Consider the following 7,794-nt stretch of genomic DNA (forward strand, 5'->3'; position numbering starts at 1 on the left):
CCTGAAGTGAGAAGAAAAAAAATTAATGCCAGTACTGAACCTGCTGTGTCCTATGTTAAAAACCAATATTGTTCACAAGGAATAATTAGAATCCCATGAACAAACACACGGCGGTAGGTGCACTCCTATTTACCCTAGCTTACCTGAGCCAACATTACCAGGAGCTGTAATCCCATTTTATTTGAGATTCTATTTCAGTAAGCTCTACATAAGCTCATATTAATGACGGTTCGTACTGTAATGGAGCTCATGACATGAAAGATGGCTTTTTTGATTCTGACGAGATGAGAAGGAGAGTAAGGGGAGGAAGAATGATAGTAAAGAGCTGTGACAAAGAGCTGTCTCGGTCTTTTCTTTTACCGTATCGTATACTTCGTATATGTATGTCTATACGTAAGTTATTACGTCGTTTGGGTTAATTTATTTCGTTCTTTTCCTTTTCTTTTTTTCTTCTCTTTTTTTTTTCTTTTTCATTTGCTTTATATCTCTTTCCTTCTTTTCAGTAACAGTCATCAATAAAATGACTTGGAACTGCACTTGGAACATAAAAATCAAGCTCTTCATGCTTCATTACACACATTACACAGAGTAGAGGAGTAGTCATTGTGATTTCCACAGAGTTTGTAATCCAATTAGTGTAACATTCCAAGATGTGCATTTTTATATGGTATGAATAGAGCTTCCCCTTTGTTTTCTACACTTGAAATAAATATTTTGTAGTTTGAAAAGTCTCTGCGTGAAGGAATTTTGGGCAATTAGGCAAGGAAAAATTTTTCTTTCTTTGACTAAGAACTAGTCAGACAGTTCCTTTTTTAGACAACTTCTATCAACTGAATTTTTAATGATGGAATATATGCCTGAATTATTTCTGTGCCTTGGTACAACACAGAGACATGATCTTGGATTATTTTAATAGCTATATGAGCCCAAACACTGCTTCTGTGATCGCTGTTCTGAATCATTATTTGCTACCGAAAAAATTGCCCCAAGCTCAATACATTTAAGTCACTATTTCATAGTCTAAATATATGAGGATATTTTAACTATGGCATTATTCAGCATTCATATCCTAAAACATTTAGAAAATAATTAATCAAGGAATAATAATGCAATTCAGTCACTATGATACTAGTAAACAAATATTAATCTTATTATCTCTTTAAAATCTTAATTATATACTCCTTCACCTTATATCAACATGTAACAATAGTGTAGAAAGATTTCTATCCTGCAAGGTTTATCTCTCTACATATTAGGTTTTAATGGCCAGATATTGAAAAATTTTGGACATAGTTTTAATTTTACAGAGCCAGCAAGTTCCTTGTAGCTCAATGGAAATACTCCCATGTACAAAGTCAAGTACGTACAAGACGTTGTACATACCATATATGTACTAGAGCGCTCCTATTGATTTTTTTTATTTCTTTTTACATGTACTAGATCAGAATCATAGAATTGCTCAGGTTGGACAAGACCTTAAAGAGCACTGAGTCCAACCTCAACCTAACCATACTACCCTAACAGCCCACTGCTAAATCATGTCCCTGAGCACCACATCCAAATGGTTTTTAAACACATCCAGGGATGTTGATTCATAATCAACCATCTTCAAGCATATAAAAATTATTTACATAGTATATGTAATGGGTAACTAGATATAGATGTGTGTGTGTTATTTGTAAAACATATATCAATTTTTCTTACATACTTTTATGTCCACACAACTGTAAATGTTATCATGGCTTGCATCAGAAGTAGGATGGGCAGGAGGACACAGGGAAGTGATCGTCCTACACTTGGCACTGGTGAGACTGCATCTCAAGTACAGTATTCAGTTTTGAGCCCTCACTACAAGAATATTGCTTGAGTATCAGCAACAAAGCTTTTGAAGGAACTGATAAACAAGGCACATAATGACTTGGGATTGTTTAGTGTTGGAGATGACAAAGCTGAGGGGAGAGAACCTCATTGTTCTCTACAACTGCCTGAAAGGAGGTTGCAGAGGGGAGGATATTGGTCTCTTTTTTCAGGTCACAAATGAAAGGACATGAGGAACAGCCTCAAATTGCAGAGGAGGAGGTTTAGATTGTATATTAGGCTCCACAGAGAAATTGGTCAAGCACTGGAAGGGGATGCCCAGAGTCACCATCCTTGGAGGTATTTAAGACAGTGATGGGACTTGGTAGTATCAGGTAGGTTGTTGTGCTTGATCTTTAGGGTCTTTTCCAAGCTAAATGATTCTATGATCCTATGATTCTATATTGTGTCTTACATATATAAATTTAGTATGGCTTTTTTTTTTTTGCATATACACATGCTCAGACAGATTAATTCAGGTCATAAAATGAGACTCCTTTTTCCTTGCTTAAATTTTAGAGCCATTTTTAACATTGTAGAGTTAACAATGCTGATATTTTAGGACCATTCATTTTCTTGCCATACTTACAATGTCATTATGCTTCACTAGATGTCTAACTGAATGGAAAGATATGATTTAAGAAAAAAGTTCATGTATTACAAGATGTTTTAGGTTTTAGGAGGAAGGAAAATGAATGGTATATATTTTGGTTCAACAATAAAAGATCCTTTTCTGCCACAGATCCTACTGACAGCTTCCATTAAGAGGTCTCTCACAAAGACACCCTCTATGGGAAGCTGAAAGTATAATGGAACAATATAAAATATTAGATTAAGTGGAAAGCTTGTTGATGTTGTGGGGTGGTTTTTAGTTTTGTTTGCTTGTTTGTTTGTTATAATTAGGAAGGGAATAACACGTATCATTGTTTTCTATTACAAATATTACCTGAAACTAGAGTGGCTTAAAAAAACAAAGACAAGAATAAACAAAATAAAAACTATTCATTCTGTGGGTTCTGCGTGAGTGCATCATTAGAATATAGATTAAACTCGTTTCAGTGTTGAAGGTACAACTCACCAAAGTAATGATGAATGGGATAGAATATGTAGTAGGATTCACTTCTTCAGGGTAGGCTTCATTGTAGGTAGTTTCCTAGTCTGAATGTCCTGGGGTGGTTGTTGCAGAGAATAAGTAATGAATTTCACTGTGAAATGTGTTTTGAAATATTTAATCTTATGCATGTTGGAAGTGTTTTCCTCCCACTGCTAAAGGATCATATACTTTCTAGAGGAAAGTACCTTCCTATCTCCAGTTGTATTTAGAAAGAAACTTCCTTTTGTTTGTTGGTTGTTTTTTTTTTTTTTGTTTTGTTTTATTTTGTTTTTAACATTGAAAGTAGCTCATATAGCTTTCTAACTATGACCTCAGCTAGGTCCCCCACATAGAGATGACACAAGCATGAGAGGGAGTAAACAGTAATTAATGCAAGTAAATGAAATTTTCAGTAGACTAAAATAGCTAAATAGCATTTTGTACTGTGATGACTGATGTAATGATAGGCACCACAGAGTTATTGTCAAGAAGCACCAAGTATAATTCTGATGGAATTTTTTTTATCTCAAAACTGGTTGTGGAAAGGGTTCAACATTTAGGATATAGTTTGAAAATATGTCCCTGTGCATGTGTGCGACTAACAGCAAATAGTAAGTGAAGTGTTCATCCCAAGTCAGAATAGATGCACATTCCAGAGCTTCAGTTTTGGTATTTTCTCACCCTGTTGACCTTGTTGTCTCCTATGATAAATTTACATGCTTATTTATTTTCTCGGGGAGGAAAACCGAACTATAATAGAAAGCTTCATTAATATTAATTCTAATGGATTCCAGTTACCAGAGTATGAAGTACAAGGAGGTGTTATATTAAATGCTTTCGTGAGTAGAATAAATATTTTATAACCATGCATAAGAATTGCTGCATTATTTATACTGCATAATTCATTCATAAATTTTGTCTCTAAATTTTCATATGACAATAAAATGTATGTATGATGTATGTATAAAATGTATCCTTAGCATTCATAGTTTGAAGGCAAACAATTATAGAAATAATGCACAGGTTTCATACTTTTTACCTGTATATTTTCATTTCATTTCTCTTCTCTTAAACCTGACCTTTTTAGTACAATGACTCCAGTTGCATTGAAAATTACCACACTTTAAGGAAATAGCCTTACAGTATTGAAATATCAAGAATCACTAATTTCTAGTTTTCCATACTAGACCAGAAGAGTAAAAATACTAGACCTTAAACCTATCAGTTGCTAGAATTGAAGACATTTCATTTTATACCTTACATTAATAAACCTTTCATTGTGATTATATAATAGAGAAGGGGAAAATATTAAAAACATAATATGAAAAGTTTTGCTGAAATTACTCAGTCTAGTGTTGTTAAATCAGTGATGTACAGCAAAGATGAATTAGTTTACAGTGTGCAGATGCAGCAGTCAAAAGTGTACAGTAGTCCACCTTTTCACACAAAAGGACAATGTTGTCTGAAATCATCAGATATACAATGTCCATATATGTATGAAAGTTAAAAAAATATGCAAAAATGTGTAAGTTTACATATTAATAAACATGCGTTTGTTTGAACTATTTTTGAGAGTTGAGTATGTATGAACATTGAAGTTAAAATTAATGAATATTAAGGTAATGTTAAAGAAAGATGTGTAAAACAGATAATGAATAAAATTGTTAATGTATGTTTTCTTGTGCTATTTTTTATTTACAAAAATGTCATATTAACATAATGTCAGCTGTGTTTTCCTTACAAAATTCAGTATCAAAAGTGATGTTAAAAATCCACCTAAGCATTATCCGTGAACTGACCACAAATTTTCTTTGCATGGAAATGTTCTTTTCAAAAGTAGCTACTTCATATGAAGTGAAATTTCTTTTAAAAACCATCAAAAAGCATTATAAAATGCTCTCAATGTTTTAAGGTTCTGAATCTGAAGAAGGGAAATCTGAGACAAGCAAGCTAAGAATTTGCCAGCATAGAATGGGGAGTTTTGCATAAAATTCAAGATTTGCTCTTTTTGTTCCCACTGACAGCATAATTCACCTTTAAAGCACTGGAATTTTAAAGTCATTTTAAATATTAAAAAACTCTTACAAATCACAATTTGAAATGCATTAGCTATATATTTCATAGATATGTGCCTGTGGCTGATGTTAAAAATACTGTAAATGGGCACATTTTTATTTACTGCATAAATAAGTTATAATATATAGTCAAGATAAAAATTCATCATAAATTATAGTAGCAAAGTCATTCTAAAAGCACATCTTGCAGTATGTTGCATTTTTTCAAATGTTATTTTTTTCTATTAGAAATACTTGAATACTAAAATACTGTCCATTCAGAACTCTGTTAGTTGTGAGTATCAGATTTTCTGATCTGAGTTGGTAAATAGTCACAGAATTAAAGTTGGTCAGCAATTAGTTTGAGAGATAATGCAGCTCAGCTATAATGAGGTTGAACATTTTGTGTATTGTTACGTATTCTGTCAATGATGGAAAAAATATTTTGGAGAGTTAGTCTGTAACTCATTTTTTTAAAGTTAGCAGTCAGAATGGATTGAACCAGATGTCTAAAATGTACTTGTAGAAATTTTTGAAAATTTCTGCTGTATGTTCCCTCTAAATAGAGATCTGCAAACATGTCAGATTGCCTACTAGTAAGGGTCACTTTTAAAAAAGTATGCTATATGTTAGGCTCTGCAAAAACACATGAAAAAACTGATGAAAAAGGAAGGAAAATAATGCTTAATGCTATAGAGGGACTTTCAGATTTCTAACATACAGCTTTTTTTCCATAGAGTTTTTTCATTGCTATGGTTATTTGCTGTGATAAACAAGTCTGAGAGACCATGAGAAATTTATCAGTTTCATAGGTAAATTCTTCCTTATAATTTATAAACCTTTTTTAGTGTGTCTATCCGTAAAAAGTTTTAATTTCAGTAATGTGGAAGAGAAAATCCTACTTTCCTTCTTACTTGCAAATCATTTGCTTTATAGAGAACTCATTTTAAAGTTAGCCATGGAGCTACAATTATTTATCCAAAGTTATCTGACTATTTGGAAATGCTTCAGCATTCTCTTCTGCAGATCACAGTACAGCACACTCAAGTGTTGTAGTGTTTGGTTGTTCTCAGCACCTCATAAGTCAGGAGAGGTAACAATACTTTCAATTTTTCTTTGTGAATGTCAGTTGAGTCACATTTTTGTTCTTTCAGATCAGCTTGCTTGAATGATAACATTCATCTTATTAACATGGTGTAATTTAAATATACTGTAGCGGTTTTCGAAATTCTGTTCCATTTAGCAGAATCTCTGTTGCCCCCTTTTTCAGATGACGGTTGCTGCTGGTACGAGCATTGAGAATAACATTCAAAGGACCATATCCTGCCCTAATGTATGTTTTACATATCTTGGATTTCTGTGTAATTTAAATGCAAATCCTCCTTTTGTGACTGATAATTTATTGCCCAGAGATGCCTATCATCTTGAGGTTACTTCATACTATATGTTATATATATATTTCAGGGTCACTTAATATTGTACTACAAGTGAGATCTTAGCCTATCAAAATGCTGAATTGGTGTCATTTTTTTGTTTCCTGTATGATTTGATGGCACTGCTAAATAAAGACAATGATAATGTATTCACAGATCCTTCTGAATTTACCTTGCTTCCTCTCAGCTCAATGCTCTTGTCAGTTGAAATCAGCAGAACAGTAAATAAAATGAGGAAAGCAATGAGAGGCTATATTTATTCCACTTAATCTTGTTCTAAATTGGATTTTAATGTGAAGATGTGTAATACTAAATTTGGAAGAAAGGTAATTTCATTTTTCTTGCTTAAACAAATATATCCCATGACTGAATACAGAAAAGGGGAGTTACTACAGCAGATGAAAGTAGAGCAAGAAATCTACTTTGTTAACAGGAGGGGCAATTTATTCACTTGTAGTATAATAGGTCATATATCTTTTTACTATATCTAGTCAGTAAATTGAAAGTCACTGAGACAAAATTGAACTTATATACATGAATGGGGAAATGTTAGCGGGAATTTGGGATGTACTGTTGAGAAAAGAATTTGGCTCTATGTTATAGAGAAACTATTTTTTATCATGTAACATGTTTAATCATTTACTTTTCAGCTAACAATAATCTTTTTTATCAGGGAGCTGTCAGAAGTTCTGGATAAACATTTCCATCACTTTAATTCCTTTTAAGATATAACAAACAATTGAACTATACAGTACAGTTAAAGTTACTAATACCTAAGAGAAAAGGTATTGTGATTCAACATAGGGGGAATGAAGTATGTTCTTGCCAATCTAGGAAAAAAAAAAAAAAAAAAGTAGGAAAACCTTTTTCTCCTGGAATGTTCATGCTCCTAAGGGAACTTTGAGAAATTATTTCTGCTGTAGTGAAAGAAAATTATACATCTGAAATCTTGAATTGTGGATTTGTAGATACACCCCTTGAATGGACCAATACTGTAACTTCTTGACTATGATTTGTACTGCTAGGAGCATGGTGGTGATGGGACAGCAGTTGGATCACCACTAAGGTGATCTTAGTGGTCTTTTCCAGCCTTAATGATTCTGTGATTCCACATTCACAATTGCCTCTGTGCAGAGGAAAAGTGTGAATTTATGCACGACTAATCCCCTGTCTCTTCCAGATTTCCAACATTATTTTAACTTTGGCAGGGCAATTTTAGTACTTCAGTCTGCAAATAGTACTATTTATGATGAAAGAGAACAGTTCACAAGCATGGAAAAATGCAGAATTTCAGATTTAGTTATAGAATTCTGTACTGTTTCTTAAAAACAAAACAAAACAAAAAAAAGAAAAAAAA

The sequence above is a fragment of the Meleagris gallopavo genome, chromosome 1, assembly GCF_000146605.3.
Source record: "Meleagris gallopavo isolate NT-WF06-2002-E0010 breed Aviagen turkey brand Nicholas breeding stock chromosome 1, Turkey_5.1, whole genome shotgun sequence".
NCBI lineage: Eukaryota > Metazoa > Chordata > Aves > Galliformes > Phasianidae > Meleagris > Meleagris gallopavo.